The sequence below is a fragment of the Megalopta genalis genome, chromosome 5 (genome assembly GCF_051020955.1).
Source record: "Megalopta genalis isolate 19385.01 chromosome 5, iyMegGena1_principal, whole genome shotgun sequence".
In the NCBI taxonomy this organism is placed as follows: Eukaryota; Metazoa; Arthropoda; class Insecta; order Hymenoptera; family Halictidae; genus Megalopta; species Megalopta genalis.
This window is the reverse complement of record NC_135017.1, coordinates 5,519,000-5,538,214: the sequence shown is the minus strand read 5'-3', so window position 1 is coordinate 5,538,214 and position 19,215 is coordinate 5,519,000. Positions and strand designations below refer to the sequence as shown.

The 19,215-nt window shown below is 36.5% G+C and overlaps 1 long non-coding RNA gene across 1 annotated transcript; it reads left to right on the top strand.

Moving 5' to 3' along the window:
• Positions 1-184: 184 nt before the first annotated feature.
• LOC143259443 (uncharacterized) lies at positions 185-1,951 on the top strand. Its single transcript, XR_013033341.1, has 2 exons — positions 185-472; positions 582-1,951. It is a non-coding gene; the product is annotated as an uncharacterized LOC143259443 (long non-coding RNA).
• The last annotated feature ends 17,264 nt before the right edge of the window (positions 1,952-19,215 follow it).

Below are 19,215 nucleotides of genomic sequence, written 5' to 3'. Positions count from 1 at the left end.
GAGAAGAAAAATAGAATTAAATTTCACATTTATAAAGTGTTCCTACATTTAATAATAATAATAATTTATCAATACTGTCTACAAAATAAGATACTAATGCATACAGAAATTTCCATCCATCGGTAATGCTGCCGAGCAGTTTCAGCGTTTTGCCACTACGTATAGTGGTAGTGTACGGATATTCTTACGGATTAAATGATTCTTGTTGATTGCGTTGTACGGTAAAAACGGCAACAATCAAACATAATCAAATAAAAACTAACAACATTTCGATGCTTTCACGTTGAAATATTTTAATGTTAGAAGGCTATAATTAAAGCTAGGGAAGTGTACATTATGGTAGGTACATTTTCACTTGAAATTAATTATGACAACATTCTAGAATTCTAAGGAAAAAGAAATTTGTTTGAGTGAAAATCCAATGTCTGAAATTAATGTTCGATAATTTATAATACGAATATCCTTGGAAAAAGTAAGTTTAAAATATTATATTGGTGTTATTTAATAGAAAATAGCATAACTAGGCAGTATCATTAATTCAATATAAGAAATTACTTGTTTGCTGTCCATTTGTGATTCAGATTGTAAATGGTGATGTGCGAGAGCCGCCATATTCCATATTTATCTATTAACTATATCAAGATCTCCCCATTTAACACGATGTGCGTTAAAATCATCCAGAAAAAAATATGAAACGGATTTTCTAACTGATTTCCCTATTCCTGTAATGAGTAAGACAAGGATACACAACAGTATTGTTCGTCCAATGAAAAAAGTCGTGGTAAGTTTATATTCCCATTTCTGCTGTAATCCGGTCCCTTCATGATTGCATCGGTCACTGAGTATGGAGAGACTTAACCAACAAGGACAAAGAATTAGACAATTTAAGAAAGCAAGAGTAGGTAGGTTACAGAAAGACAATGCTGAATCAGGCATATCATGGGGAGACTTAACCAACAAGGACAAAGAATTAGACAATGTAAGAAAGCAAGAGTAGGTAGGTTACAGAAAGACAATGCTGAATCAGGCATATCATGGGGCTTGAAATACAGAGCGGAATATTTGGCTACAAGATATTGGATGAGGATGACAGAGAGGAATACATAATAGACACAATCTGATATGGAATACAGTACTAAGAACTAAAGAGACAAATCATATTTATATGAGGGATAGAAGGATTAAAGTAATTGTCCTATCAAAGACAGAGGAAATATTTGAAAAAAATAGCATTGATCGAACAAGAAATTACAAAAAATAAAGTAGAACAAAGTAGAAAAAGAAAGCTGCTTACAAAAATTATAACAAGGAGAATATAATGAAAGATGGACAATAGACATGGAATTGGAAGAGAAATTGAAATTGGAAGAAATCCAACAAACAGAACGAAGAAAGCCTTTTACGAAAACCACAATCTAAATAAAGACAACACTATAACAATTTATACGAACGGAAACAAAATGGAAAAAGCAATATCGAATGGAATCGGGATAATCAGAACCGACAAAAACAAGAAAGGAAAAACGGTATGATAGTAAAAAAAAGACTACCCATATATACCATAGAAGCAATAGCCATAGCAAAGGCATTGGAACAAGAACACAACAACGAATTACATTCCCACTTCTGCTGTAGTCCGCTGTCCGCCCTATGATCGCAGCCAGCGATAGATATTGACCGTCGGTGCCCTTTGTCACCGTCCTCGGCCAATAGAAAACTTATTTTTCTTCTATTGGCCGAAGACACGGAGCAATCTTATTGTTAGTTAAGTACGTCATTATTGAAAAAAGAAAGTCACAATGAATAACGGCTTCGTTCTGCCCCCCTTCTATTATTATAAAAGGATTGTAAAATAGAATAAGAACTGTAATGTATGAAAATCAAAGTACCATTAGTACGAAAGCAGTACCAATAAAGTACCAAAGGACCATTGATTCTAATTACTAGCTAATTTCCAAATCGTATTTATAAGAGATTCTACATATATCAGGAGAACATGATAAGCGACGAGGTATTAAAATTTTAACTTGGCTGACCTATCGCTGAGTAAAGCAATTTGGAAAGTGACCACATTTAAGAAATATCCACTCCTTTGGTACCTCAGTCCTCCAATCCTGCTATTGTCTCACGAGGGTATCTTCACACTTACTATTAATGCAAACCAAGAATGGAATTAGTAAATAATACTCATATTTTACTCTTCCATACATAGCAAAGGAGAAAAAAATTAGATAGAAGGTACTTCTACAACAGAAGAACATGATATGGGAGAAGGTATTAGAATTTCACTTTGCCTGGTCCGTACCAGTGTCATAAAAAAACAACATGGCAACTGATCGTTTTTCAGATGTCACCCCTCCATTGGTACCTAAGCTCTCCCATTCGGCTATTGTCTCACGAAGGTATCCTTACACTCACTATTAAAGGAAACCAAGACTGGCAATAGTAAATAACAATCGTATTTTATTCTTCCATAGATAGGGAAGGAGAAAAAGCTTAGGAAGGTACTTCTACATTAGAAGAACATGATATGCGAGAAGGTATTCAAATTTCACTTTGCCTGGTCTGTACCTGTGTCATAAAAAAACAACATGGCAACTGATCGTTTTTCATCTGTTCTCCCCCCCATTGGTACCTAAGCTCTCCCATTTAGCTATTGTCTCACGAGGGTACCTTTACACTCACTATTAAAGCAAACCAAGGATGGAAATAGTAAATAATACTCTTATTGTACTCTCTTATATATACGTAAGGAGAAAATAATTAGAAATCAGGTACTTCTACATCAGAAGAACATGATATGCGAGAAGGTATTAGAATTTCACTTTGCCTGGTCTGTACCTGTGTCATAAAAAAACAACATGGCAACTGATCGTTTTTCAGATGTCACCCCCCCCCATTGGTACCTAAGCTCTCCCTTTTGACTATTGTCTCACGTGGTTACCTTTACACTCGCTATTAAAGCAAACCAAGGATGGGATTAGTAAATAATACTCATATTTTACTCTGACATACATTGGAAAGGAGAAAAAAATTAGATAGAATGTACTTATACATCAGAAGAATATGATATTGGAGAAGGTATTAGAATTTCACTTTGTCTGGTCTGTACCTGTGTCATAAAAAAACAACATGGCAACTGATCGTTTCTCATCTGTCCCCCCCCATTGGTACCTAAGCTCTCCCTATTGACTATTGTCACACGTGGGTACCTTTACACTCGCTATTAAAGCAAACCAAGTGTGGAAATAGTAAGTAATACTCTTATTGTACTCGCTTATGCATATGTAAGGAGAAAATAATGAGAAAGCAGGTACTTCTATATCAGAAGAATATGATATTGGAGAAGGTATTCAAGTTTCACTTTGCCTGGTCTGTACCTGTGTCATAAAAAAACAACATGGCAACTGATCGTTTTTCAGATGTCATCCCCCCATTGGTACCTAAGCTCTCCCTTTTGACTATTGTCTCACGTGGGTACCTTTACACTCGCTATTAAAGCAAACCAAGGATGGAATTAGTAAATAATACTCATATTTTACTCTGACATACATTGGAAAGGAGAAAAAAATTAGATAGAATGTACTTATACATCAGAAGAATATGATATTGGAGAAGGTATTAGAATTTCACTTTGCCTGGTCTGTACCTGTGTCATAAAAAAACAACATGGCAACTGATCGTTTTTCATCTGTTCCCCCCCCCCCCCCATTGGTACCTAAGCTCTCCCTTTTGACTATTGTCTCACGTGAGTACCTTTACACTCGCTATTAAAGCAAACTAAGGATGGAATTAGTAAATAATACTCATATTTTACTCTGACATACATTGGTAAGGAGAAAAAAATTAGATAGAATGTACTTATACATCAGAAGAATATGATATTGGAGAAGGTACTAGAATTTCACTTTGCCTGGTCTGTACCTGTGTCACAAAAAAACAACATGGCAACTGATCGTTTTTCATCTGTTCCCCCCCCCCATTGGTACCTAAGCTCTCCCTTTTGACTATTGTCACACGTGGGTACCTTTACACTCGCTATTAAAGCAAACCAAGGATGGAATTAGTAAATAATATTCATATTTTACTCTGACATACATTGGAAAGGAGAAATTAATTAGATAGAATGTACTTATACATCAGAAGAATATGATAATGGAGGAGGTATTAGAATTTCACTTTGCCTGGTCTGTACCTGTGTCATAAAAAAACAACATGGCAACTGATCGTTTTTCAGATGTCATCACCCCATTGGTACCTAAGCTCTCCATTTTGACTATTGTCTCACGTGGGTACCTTTACACTCACTAATAAAGCAAACCAAGGGTGGAAATAGTAAGTAATACTCTTATTGTACTCGCTTATGAATATGTAAGGAGAAAATAATGAGAAAGCAGGTACTTCTACATCAGAAGAATATGATATTGGAGAAGGTATTCAAGTTTCACTTTGCCTGGTCTGTACCTGTGTCATAAAAAAACAACATGGCAGCTGATCGTTTTTCAGATGTCTCCCCCCCTCCCTCCATTGGTACCTAAGCTCACCAATTTGACTATTGTCTCACGTGGATACCTTTACACTCACTAATAAAGCAAACCAAGGGTGGAAATGGTAAGTAATACTCTTATTGTACTCGCTTATGCATATGTAAGGAGAAAATAATGAGAAAGCAGGTACTTCTCCATCAGAAGAATATGATATTGGAGAAGGTATTCAAGTTTCACTTTGCCTGGTCTGTACCTGTGTCATAAAAAAACAACATGGCAACTGATCGTTTTTCAGATGTCCCCCCCCACTATTGGTACCTAAGCTCTCCCTTTTGACTATTGTCACACGTGGGTACCTTTACACTCGCTATTAAAGCAAACCAAGGATGGAATTAGTAAATAATATTCATATTTTACTCTGACATACATTGGAAAGGAGAAATTAATTAGATAGAATGTACTTATACATCAGAAGAATATGATAATGGAGGAGGTATTCAAGTTTCACTTTGCCTGGTCTGTACCCGTGTCATAAAAAAACAACATGGCAACTGATCGTTTTTCATCTGTCCCCCCCCCCATTGGTACCTAAGCTCTCCCTTTTGACTATTGTCTCACGTGAGTACCTTTACACTCGCTATTAAAGCAAACTAAGGATGGAATTAGTAAATAATACTCATATTTTACTCTGACATACATTGGAAAGGAGAAAAAAATTAGATAGAATGTACTTATACATCAGAAGAATATGATATTGGAGAAGGTACTAGAATTTCACTTTGCCTGGTCTGTACCTGTGTCATAAAAAAACAACATGGCAACTGATCGTTTTTCAGATGTCATCACCCCATTGGTACCTAAGCTCTCCATTTTGACTATTGTCTCACGTGGGTACATTTACACTCACTAATAAAGCAAACCAAGGGTGGAAATAGTAAGTAATACTCTTATTGTACTCGCTTATGAATATGTAAGGAGAAAATAATGAGAAAGCAGGTACTTCTACATCAGAAGAATATGAAATTGGAGAAGGTATTCAAGTTTCACTTTGCCTGGTCTGTACCTGTGTCATAAAAAAACAACATGGCAGCTGATCGTTTTTCAGATGTCTCCCCCCCTCCCTCCATTGGTACCTAAGCTCTCCAATTTGACTATTGTCTCACGTGGATACCTTTACACTCACTAATAAAGCAAACCAAGGGTGGAAATAGTAAGTAATACTCTTATTGTACTCGCTTATGCATATGTAAGGAGAAAATAATGAGAAAGCAGGTACTTCTCCATCAGAAGAATATGATATTGGAGAAGGTATTCAAGTTTCACTTTGCCTGGTCTGTACCTGTGTCATAAAAAAACAACATGGCAACTGATCGTTTTTCAGATGTCCCCCCCCCCCATTGGTACCTAAGCTCTCCCTTTTGACTATTGTCTCACGTGAGTACCTTTACACTCGCTATTAAAACAAACCAAGGATGGAATTAGTAAATAATACTCATATTTTACTCTGCCATACATTGGAAAGGAGAAAAAAATTAGATAGAATGTACTTATACATCAGAAGAATATGATATTGGAGAAGGTACTAGAATTTCACTTTGCCTGGTCTGTACCTGTGTCATAAAAAAACAACATGGCAACTGATCGTTTTTCATCTGTTCCCCCCCCCCCCATTGGTACCTAAGCTCTCCCTTTTGACTATTGTCACACGTGGGTACCTTTACACTCGCTATTAAAGCAAACCAAGGATGGAATTAGTAAATAATATTCATATTTTACTCTGACATACATTGGAAAGGAGAAATTAATTAGATAGAATGTACTTATACATCAGAAGAATATGATAATGGAGGAGGTATTAGAATTTCACTTTGCCTGGTCTGTACCTGTGTCATAAAAAAACAACATGGCAACTGATCGTTTTTCAGATGTCATCACCCCATTGGTACCTAAGCTCTCCATTTTGACTATTGTCTCACGTGGGTACCTTTACACTCACTAATAAAGCAAACCAAGGGTGGAAATAGTAAGTAATACTCTTATTGTACTCGCTTATGAATATGTAAGGAGAAAATAATGAGAAAGCAGGTACTTCTACATCAGAAGAATATGATATTGGAGAAGGTATTCAAGTTTCACTTTGCCTGGTCTGTACCTGTGTCATAAAAAAACAACATGGCAACTGATCGTTTTTCAGATGTCATCCCCCCATTGGTACCTAAGCTCTCCCTTTTGACTATTTTCACACGTGGGTACCTTTACACTCGCTATTAAAACAAACCAAGGATGGAATTAGTAAATAATACTCATATTTTACTCTGACATACATTGGAAAGGAGAAATTAGTTAGATAGAATGTACTTATACATCAGAAGAATATGATATTGGAGAAGGTATTAGAATTTCACTTTGCCTGGTCTGTACCTGTGTCATAAAAAAACAACATGGCAACTGATCGTTTTTCATCTGTCCCCCCCCCATTGGTACCTAAGCTCTCCATTTTGACTATTGTCTCACGTGGGTACCTTTACACTCGCTAATAAAGCAAACCAAGGGTGGAAATAGTAAGTAATACTCTTATTGTACTCGCTTATGAATATGTAAGGAGAAAATAATGAGAAAGCAGGTACTTCTCCATCAGAAGAATATGATATTGGAGAAGGTATTCAAGTTTCACTTTGCCTGGTCTGTACCTGTGTCATAAAAAAACAACATGGCAACTGATCGTTTTTCATCTGTTCCCCCCCCCCCATTGGTACCTAAGCTCTCCCTTTTGACTATTGTCTCACGTGAGTACCTTTACACTCGCTATTAAAGCAAACTAAGGATGGAATTAGTAAATAATACTCATATTTTACTCTGACATACATTGGAAAGGAGAAAAAAATTAGATAGAATGTACTTATACATCAGAAGAATATGATATTGGAGAAGGTACTAGAATTTCACTTTGCCTGGTCTGTACCTGTGTCATAAAAAAACAACATGGCAACTGATCGTTTTTCATCTGTTCCCCCCCGCCCCATTGGTACCTAAGCTCTCCCTTTTGACTATTGTCACACGTGGGTACCTTTACACTCGCTATTAAAGCAAACCAAGGATGGAATTAGTAAATAATATTCATATTTTACTCTGACATACATTGGAAAGGAGAAATTAATTAGATAGAATGTACTTATACATCAGAAGAATATGATAATGGAGGAGGTATTAGAATTTCACTTTGCCTGGTCTGTACCTGTGTCATAAAAAAACAACATGGCAGCTGATCGTTTTTCAGATGTCTCCCCCCCTTCCTCCATTGGTACCTAAGCTCTCCAATTTGACTATTGTCACACGTGGGTACCTTTACACTCGCTATTAAAACAAACCAAGGATGGAATTAGTAAATAATACTCATATTTTACTCTGACATACATTGGAAAGGAGAAATTAATTAGATAGAATGTACTTATACATCAGAAGAATATGATATTGGAGAAGGTATTAGAATTTCACTTTGCCTGGTCTGTACCTGTGTCTTAAAAAAACAACATGGCAACTGATCGTTTTTCATCTGTCCCCCCCCCCCTCCCATTGGTACCTAAGCTCTCCCTTTTGACTATTGTCACACGTGGGTACCTTTACACTCGCTATTAAAGCAAACCAAGTATGGAATTAGTAAATAATACTCATATTTTACTCTGACATACATTGGAAAGGAGAAAAAAATTAGATAGAATGTACTTATACATCAGAAGAATATGATATTGGAGAAGGTACTAGAATTTCACTTTGCCTGGGCTGTACCTGTGTCATAAAAAAACAACATGGCAACTGATCGTTTTTCATCTGTTCCCCCCCCCCCATTGGTACCTAAGCTCTCCTAATTTGACTATTGTCACACGTGGGTACCTTTACACTCGCTATTAAAGCAAACCAAGGATGGAATTAGTAAATAATATTCATATTTTACTCTGACATACATTGGAAAGGAGAAATTAATTAGATAGAATGTACTTATACATCAGAAGAATATGATAATGGAGGAGGTATTAGAATTTCACTTTGCCTGGTCTGTACCTGTGTCATAAAAAAACAACATGGCAACTGATCGTTTTTCAGATGTCATCACCCCATTGGTACCTAAGCTCTCCATTTTGACTATTGTCACACGTGGGTACCTTTACACTCGCTATTAAAGCAAACCAAGGATGGAATTAGTAAATAATATTCATATTTTACTCTGACATACATTGGAAAGGAGAAATTAATTAGATAGAATGTACTTATACATCAGAAGAATATGATATTGGAGAAGGTACTAGAATTTCACTTTGCCTGGTCTGTACCTGTGTCATAAAAAAACAACATGGCAACTGATCGTTTTTCATCTGTTCCCCCCCCCCCATTGGTACCTATGCTCTCCCTTTTGACTATTGTCACACGTGGGTACCTTTACACTCGCTATTAAAGCAAACCAAGGATGGAATTAGTAAATAATATTCATATTTTACTCTGACATACATTGGAAAGGAGAAATTAATTAGATAGAATGTACTTATACATCAGAAGAATATGATAATGGAGGAGGTATTAGAATTTCACTTTGCCTGGTCTGTACCTGTGTCATAAAAAAACAACATGGCAACTGATCGTTTTTCAGATGTCATCACCCCATTGGTACCTAAGCTCTCCATTTTGACTATTGTCTCACGTGGGTACCTTTACACTCACTAATAAAGCAAACCAAGGGTGGAAATAGTAAGTAATACTCTTATTGTACTCGCTTATGAATATGTAAGGAGAAAATAATGAGAAAGCAGGTACTTCTACATCAGAAGAATATGATATTGGAGAAGGTATTCAAGTTTCACTTTGCCTGGTCTGTACCTGTGTCATAAAAAAACAACATGGCAACTGATCGTTTTTCAGATGTCATCCCCCCATTGGTACCTAAGCTCTCCCTTTTGACTATTTTCACACGTGGGTACCTTTACACTCGCTATTAAAACAAACCAAGGATGGAATTAGTAAATAATACTCATATTTTACTCTGACATACATTGGAAAGGAGAAATTAGTTAGATAGAATGTACTTATACATCAGAAGAATATGATATTGGAGAAGGTATTAGAATTTCACTTTGCCTGGTCTGTACCTGTGTCATAAAAAAACAACATGGCAACTGATCGTTTTTCATCTGTCCCCCCCCCATTGGTACCTAAGCTCTCCATTTTGACTATTGTCTCACGTGGGTACCTTTACACTCGCTAATAAAGCAAACCAAGGGTGGAAATAGTAAGTAATACTCTTATTGTACTCGCTTATGAATATGTAAGGAGAAAATAATGAGAAAGCAGGTACTTCTCCATCAGAAGAATATGATATTGGAGAAGGTATTCAAGTTTCACTTTGCCTGGTCTGTACCTGTGTCATAAAAAAACAACATGGCAACTGATCGTTTTTCATCTGTTCCCCCCCCCCCCCATTGGTACCTAAGCTCTCCCTTTTGACTATTGTCTCACGTGAGTACCTTTACACTCGCTATTAAAGCAAACTAAGGATGGAATTAGTAAATAATACTCATATTTTACTCTGACATACATTGGAAAGGAGAAATTAATTAGATAGAATGTACTTATACATCAGAAGAATATGATAATGGAGGAGGTATTAGAATTTCACTTTGCCTGGTCTGTACCTGTGTCATAAAAAAACAACATGGCAGCTGATCGTTTTTCAGATGTCTCCCCCCCTTCCTCCATTGGTACCTAAGCTCTCCAATTTGACTATTGTCACACGTGGGTACCTTTACACTCGCTATTAAAACAAACCAAGGATGGAATTAGTAAATAATACTCATATTTTACTCTGACATACATTGGAAAGGAGAAATTAATTAGATAGAATGTACTTATACATCAGAAGAATATGATATTGGAGAAGGTATTAGAATTTCACTTTGCCTGGTCTGTACCTGTGTCTTAAAAAAACAACATGGCAACTGATCGTTTTTCATCTGTCCCCCCCCCCCCTCCCATTGGTACCTAAGCTCTCCCTTTTGACTATTGTCACACGTGGGTACCTTTACACTCGCTATTAAAGCAAACCAAGTATGGAATTAGTAAATAATACTCATATTTTACTCTGACATACATTGGAAAGGAGAAAAAAATTAGATAGAATGTACTTATACATCAGAAGAATATGATATTGGAGAAGGTACTAGAATTTCACTTTGCCTGGGCTGTACCTGTGTCATAAAAAAACAACATGGCAACTGATCGTTTTTCATCTGTTCCCCCCCCCCCATTGGTACCTAAGCTCTCCTAATTTGACTATTGTCACACGTGGGTACCTTTACACTCGCTATTAAAGCAAACCAAGGATGGAATTAGTAAATAATATTCATATTTTACTCTGACATACATTGGAAAGGAGAAATTAATTAGATAGAATGTACTTATACATCAGAAGAATATGATAATGGAGGAGGTATTAGAATTTCACTTTGCCTGGTCTGTACCTGTGTCATAAAAAAACAACATGGCAACTGATCGTTTTTCAGATGTCATCACCCCATTGGTACCTAAGCTCTCCATTTTGACTATTGTCACACGTGGGTACCTTTACACTCGCTATTAAAGCAAACCAAGGATGGAATTAGTAAATAATATTCATATTTTACTCTGACATACATTGGAAAGGAGAAAAAAATTAGATAGAATGTACTTATACATCAGAAGAATATGATATTGGAGAAGGTATTAGAATTTCACTTTGCCTGGTCTGTACCTGTGTCATAAAAAAACAACATGGCAACTGATCGTTTTTCATCTGTTCCCCCCCCCCCCATTGGTACCTAATCTCTCCCTTTTGACTATTGTCACACGTGGGTACCTTTACACTCGCTATTAAAACAAACCAAGGATGGAATTAGTAAATAATACTCATATTTTACTCTGACATACATTGGAAAGGAGAAATTAATTAGATAGAATGTACTTATACATCAGAAGAATATGATATTGGAGAAGGTATTAGAATTTCACTTTGCCTGGTCTGTACCTGTGTCATAAAAAAACAACATGGCAACTGATCGTTTTTCATCTGTTCCCCCCCCCCCATTGGTACCTAATCTCTCCCTTTTGACTATTGTCACACGTGGGTACCTTTACACTCGCTATTAAAACAAACCAAGGATGGAATTAGTAAATAATACTCATATTTTACTCTGACATACATTGGAAAGGAGAAATTAATTAGATAGAATGTACTTATACATCAGAAGAATATGATAATGGAGGAGGTATTAGAATTTCACTTTGCCTGGTCTGTACCTGTGTCATAAAAAAACAACATGGCAACTGATCGTTTTTCATCTGTTCCCCCCCGCCCCATTGGTACCTAAGCTCTCCCATTTGACTATTGTCACACGTGGGTACCTTTACACTCGCTATTAAAGCAAACCAAGGATGGAATTAGTAAATAATATTCATATTTTACTCTGACATACATTGGGAAGGAGAAATTAATTAGATAGAATGTACTTATACATCAGAAGAATATGATATTGGAGAAGGTACTAGAATTTCACTTTGCCTGGTCTGTACCTGTGTCATAAAAAAACAACATGGCAACTGATCGTTTTTCATCTGTTCCCCCCCCCCATTGGTACCTATGCTCTCCCTTTTGACTATTGTCACACGTGGGTACCTTTACACTCGCTATTAAAGCAAACCAAGGATGGAATTAGTAAATAATATTCATATTTTACTCTGACATACATTGGAAAGGAGAAATTAATTAGATAGAATGTACTTATACATCAGAAGAATATGATAATGGAGGAGGTATTAGAATTTCACTTTGCCTGGTCTGTACCTGTGTCATAAAAAAACAACATGGCAACTGATCGTTTTTCAGATGTCATCACCCCATTGGTACCTAAGCTCTCCATTTTGACTATTGTCTCACGTGGGTACCTTTACACTCACTAATAAAGCAAACCAAGGGTGGAAATAGTAAGTAATACTCTTATTGTACTCGCTTATGAATATGTAAGGAGAAAATAATGAGAAAGCAGGTACTTCTACATCAGAAGAATATGATATTGGAGAAGGTATTCAAGTTTCACTTTGCCTGGTCTGTACCTGTGTCATAAAAAAACAACATGGCAACTGATCGTTTTTCAGATGTCATCCCCCCATTGGTACCTAAGCTCTCCCTTTTGACTATTTTCACACGTGGGTACCTTTACACTCGCTATTAAAACAAACCAAGGATGGAATTAGTAAATAATACTCATATTTTACTCTGACATACATTGGAAAGGAGAAATTAGTTAGATAGAATGTACTTATACATCAGAAGAATATGATATTGGAGAAGGTATTAGAATTTCACTTTGCCTGGTCTGTACCTGTGTCATAAAAAAACAACATGGCAACTGATCGTTTTTCATCTGTCCCCCCCCCATTGGTACCTAAGCTCTCCATTTTGACTATTGTCTCACGTGGGTACCTTTACACTCGCTAATAAAGCAAACCAAGGGTGGAAATAGTAAGTAATACTCTTATTGTACTCGCTTATGAATATGTAAGGAGAAAATAATGAGAAAGCAGGTACTTCTCCATCAGAAGAATATGATATTGGAGAAGGTATTCAAGTTTCACTTTGCCTGGTCTGTACCTGTGTCATAAAAAAACAACATGGCAACTGATCGTTTTTCATCTGTTCCCCCCCCCCCCATTGGTACCTAAGCTCTCCCTTTTGACTATTGTCTCACGTGAGTACCTTTACACTCGCTATTAAAGCAAACTAAGGATGGAATTAGTAAATAATACTCATATTTTACTCTGACATACATTGGAAAGGAGAAATTAATTAGATAGAATGTACTTATACATCAGAAGAATATGATAATGGAGGAGGTATTAGAATTTCACTTTGCCTGGTCTGTACCTGTGTCATAAAAAAACAACATGGCAGCTGATCGTTTTTCAGATGTCTCCCCCCCTTCCTCCATTGGTACCTAAGCTCTCCAATTTGACTATTGTCACACGTGGGTACCTTTACACTCGCTATTAAAACAAACCAAGGATGGAATTAGTAAATAATACTCATATTTTACTCTGACATACATTGGAAAGGAGAAATTAATTAGATAGAATGTACTTATACATCAGAAGAATATGATATTGGAGAAGGTATTAGAATTTCACTTTGCCTGGTCTGTACCTGTGTCTTAAAAAAACAACATGGCAACTGATCGTTTTTCATCTGTCCCCCCCCCCCTCCCATTGGTACCTAAGCTCTCCCTTTTGACTATTGTCACACGTGGGTACCTTTACACTCGCTATTAAAGCAAACCAAGTATGGAATTAGTAAATAATACTCATATTTTACTCTGACATACATTGGAAAGGAGAAAAAAATTAGATAGAATGTACTTATACATCAGAAGAATATGATATTGGAGAAGGTACTAGAATTTCACTTTGCCTGGGCTGTACCTGTGTCATAAAAAAACAACATGGCAACTGATCGTTTTTCATCTGTTCCCCCCCCCCCATTGGTACCTAAGCTCTCCTAATTTGACTATTGTCACACGTGGGTACCTTTACACTCGCTATTAAAGCAAACCAAGGATGGAATTAGTAAATAATATTCATATTTTACTCTGACATACATTGGAAAGGAGAAATTAATTAGATAGAATGTACTTATACATCAGAAGAATATGATAATGGAGGAGGTATTAGAATTTCACTTTGCCTGGTCTGTACCTGTGTCATAAAAAAACAACATGGCAACTGATCGTTTTTCAGATGTCATCACCCCATTGGTACCTAAGCTCTCCATTTTGACTATTGTCACACGTGGGTACCTTTACACTCGCTATTAAAGCAAACCAAGGATGGAATTAGTAAATAATATTCATATTTTACTCTGACATACATTGGAAAGGAGAAAAAAATTAGATAGAATGTACTTATACATCAGAAGAATATGATATTGGAGAAGGTATTAGAATTTCACTTTGCCTGGTCTGTACCTGTGTCATAAAAAAACAACATGGCAACTGATCGTTTTTCATCTGTTCCCCCCCCCCCCATTGGTACCTAATCTCTCCCTTTTGACTATTGTCACACGTGGGTACCTTTACACTCGCTATTAAAACAAACCAAGGATGGAATTAGTAAATAATACTCATATTTTACTCTGACATACATTGGAAAGGAGAAATTAATTAGATAGAATGTACTTATACATCAGAAGAATATGATATTGGAGAAGGTATTAGAATTTCACTTTGCCTGGTCTGTACCTGTGTCATAAAAAAACAACATGGCAACTGATCGTTTTTCATCTGTTCCCCCCCCCCCATTGGTACCTAATCTCTCCCTTTTGACTATTGTCACACGTGGGTACCTTTACACTCGCTATTAAAACAAACCAAGGATGGAATTAGTAAATAATACTCATATTTTACTCTGACATACATTGGAAAGGAGAAATTAATTAGATAGAATGTACTTATACATCAGAAGAATATGATAATGGAGGAGGTATTAGAATTTCACTTTGCCTGGTCTGTACCTGTGTCATAAAAAAACAACATGGCAACTGATCGTTTTTCATCTGTTCCCCCCCGCCCCATTGGTACCTAAGCTCTCCCATTTGACTATTGTCACACGTGGGTACCTTTACACTCGCTATTAAAGCAAACCAAGGATGGAATTAGTAAATAATATTCATATTTTACTCTGACATACATTGGGAAGGAGAAATTAATTAGATAGAATGTACTTATACATCAGAAGAATATGATATTGGAGAAGGTATTAGAATTTCACTTTGCCTGGTCTGTACCTGTGTCTTAAAAAAACAACATGGCAACTGATCGTTTTTCATCTGTCCCCCCCCCCCCCCATTGGTACCTAAGCTCTCCCTTTTGACTATTGTCTCACGTGGGTACCTTTACACTCACTAATAAAGCAAACCAAGGGTGGAAATAGTAAGTAATACTCTTATTGTACTCGCTTATGCATATGTAAGTAGAAAATAATGAGAAAGCAGGTACTTCTCCATCAGAAGAATATGATATTGGAGAAGGTATTCAAGTTTCACTTTGCCTGGGCTGTACCTGTGTCATAAAAAAACAACATGGCAACTGATCGTTTTTCATCTGTTCCCCCCCCCCATTGGTACCTAAGCTCTCCCTTTTGACTATTGTCTCACGTGAGTACCTTTACACTCGCTATTAAAGCAAACTAAGGATGGAATTAGTAAATAATACTCATATTTTACTCTGACATACATTGGAAAGGAGAAATAATTAGATAGAATGTACTTATACATCAGAAGAACATGATATTGGAGAAGGTATTAGAATTTCACTTTGCCTGGTCTGTACCTGTGTCATAAAAAAACAACATGGCAACTGATCGTTTTTCATCTGTTCCCCCCCCCCATTGGTACCTAAGCTCTCCCTTTTGACTATTGTCACACGTGGGTACCTTTACACTCGCTATTAAAGCAAACCAAGGATGGAATTAGTAAATAATATTCATATTTTACTCTGACATACATTGGAAAGGAGAAATTAATTAGATAGAATGTACTTATACATCAGAAGAATATGATATTGGAGAAGGTATTAGAATTTCACTTTGCCTGGTCTGTACCTGTGTCATAAAAAAACAACATGGCAACTGATCGTTTTTCAGATGTCATCACCCCATTGGTACCTAAGCTCTCCATTTTGACTATTGTCTCACGTGGGTACCTTTACACTCACTAATAAAGCAAACCAAGGGTGGAAATAGTAAGTAATACTCTTATTGTACTCGCTTATGCATATGTAAGTAGAAAATAATGAGAAAGCAGGTACTTCTCCATCAGAAGAATATGATATTGGAGAAGGTATTCAAGTTTCACTTTGCCTGGTCTGTACCTGTGTCATAAAAAAACAACATGGCAACTGATCGTTTTTCATCTGTTCCCCCCCCCCCCATTGGTACCTAAGCTCTCCCTTTTGACTATTGTCTCACGTGAGTACCTTTACACTCGCTATTAAAGCAAACTAAGGATGGAATTAGTAAATAATACTCATATTTTACTCTGACATACATTGGAAAGGAGAAATTAATTAGATAGAATGTACTTATACATCAGAAGAATATGATATTGGAGAAGGTATTAGAATTTCACTTTGCCTGGTCTGTACCCGTGTCATAAAAAAACAACATGGCAACTGATCGTTTTTCATCTGTCCCCCCCCCCATTGGTACCTAAGCTCTCCCTTTTGACTATTGTCTCACGTGAGTACCTTTACACTCGCTATTAAAGCAAACTAAGGATGGAATTAGTAAATAATACTCATATTTTACTCTGACATACATTGGAAAGGAGAAATTAATTAGATAGAATGTACTTATACATCAGAAGAATATGATATTGGAGAAGGTATTAGAATTTCACTTTGCCTGGTCTGTACCCGTGTCATAAAAAAACAACATGGCAACTGATCGTTTTTCATCTGTCCCCCCCCCCATTGGTACCTAAGCTCTCCCTTTTGACTATTGTCTCACGTGAGTACCTTTACACTCGCTATTAAAGCAAACTAAGGATGGAATTAGTAAATAATACTCATATTTTACTCTGACATACATTGGAAAGGAGAAAAAAATTAGATAGAATGTACTTATACATCAGAAGAATATGATATTGGAGAAGGTACTAGAATTTCACTTTGCCTGGTCTGTACCTGTGTCATAAAAAAACAACATGGCAACTGATCGTTTTTCATCTGTTCCCCCCCACCCCATTGGTACCTAAGCTCTCCCTTTTGACTATTGTCACACGTGGGTACCTTTACACTCGCTATTAAAGCAAACCAAGGATGGAATTAGTAAATAATATTCATATTTTACTCTGACATACATTGGAAAGGAGAAATTAATTAGATAGAATGTACTTATACATCAGAAGAATATGATAATGGAGGAGGTATTAGAATTTCACTTTGCCTGGTCTGTACCTGTGTCATAAAAAAACAACATGGCAGCTGATCGTTTTTCAGATGTCTCCCCCCCTTCCTCCATTGGTACCTAAGCTCTCCAATTTGACTATTGTCACACGTGGGTACCTTTACACTCGCTATTAAAACAAACCAAGGATGGAATTAGTAAATAATACTCATATTTTACTCTGACATACATTGGAAAGGAGAAATTAATTAGATAGAATGTACTTATACATCAGAAGAATATGATATTGGAGAAGGTATTAGAATTTCACTTTGCCTGGTCTGTACCTGTGTCTTAAAAAAACAACATGGCAACTGATCGTTTTTCATCTGTCCCCCCCCCCCCTCCCAATGGTACCTAAGCTCTCCCTTTTGACTATTGTCACACGTGGGTACCTTTACACTCGCTATTAAAGCAAACCAAGTATGGAATTAGTAAATAATACTCATATTTTACTCTGACATACATTGGAAAGGAGAAAAAAATTAGATAGAATGTACTTATACATCAGAAGAATATGATATTGGAGAAGGTACTAGAATTTCACTTTGCCTGGGCTGTACCTGTGTCATAAAAAAACAACATGGCAACTGATCGTTTTTCATCTGTTCCCCCCCCCCCCCATTGGTACCTAAGCTCTCCTAATTTGACTATTGTCACACGTGGGTACCTTTACACTCGCTATTAAAGCAAACCAAGGATGGAATTAGTAAATAATATTCATATTTTACTCTGACATACATTGGAAAGGAGAAATTAATTAGATAGAATGTACTTATACATCAGAAGAATATGATAATGGAGGAGGTATTAGAATTTCACTTTGCCTGGTCTGTACCTGTGTCATAAAAAAACAACATGGCAACTGATCGTTTTTCAGATGTCATCACCCCATTGGTACCTAAGCTCTCCATTTTGACTATTGTCACACGTGGGTACCTTTACACTCGCTATTAAAGCAAACCAAGGATGGAATTAGTAAATAATATTCATATTTTACTCTGACATACATTGGAAAGGAGAAATTAATTAGATAGAATGTACTTATACATCAGAAGAATATGATATTGGAGAAGGTATTAGAATTTCACTTTGCCTGGTCTGTACCTGTGTCATAAAAAAACAACATGGCAACTGATCGTTTTTCATCTGTTCCCCCCCCCCCCATTGGTACCTAATCTCTCCCTTTTGACTATTGTCACACGTGGGTACCTTTACACTCGCTATTAAAACAAACCAAGGATGGAATTAGTAAATAATACTCATATTTTACTCTGACATACATTGGAAAGGAGAAATTAATTAGATAGAATGTACTTATACATCAGAAGAATATGATAATGGAGGAGGTATTAGAATTTCACTTTGCCTGGACTGTACCTGTGTCATAAAAAAACAACATGGCAACTGATCGTTTTTCATCTGTTCCCCCCCACCCCATTGGTACCTAAGCTCTCCCATTTGACTATTGTCACACGTGGGTACCTTTACACTCGCTATTAAAGCAAACCAAGGATGGAATTAGTAAATAATATTCATATTTTACTCTGACATACATTGGGAAGGAGAAATTAATTAGATAGAATGTACTTATACATCAGAAGAATATGATATTGGAGAAGGTATTAGAATTTCACTTTGCCTGGTCTGTACCTGTGTCTTAAAAAAACAACATGGCAACTGATCGTTTTTCATCTGTCCCCCCCCCCCCATT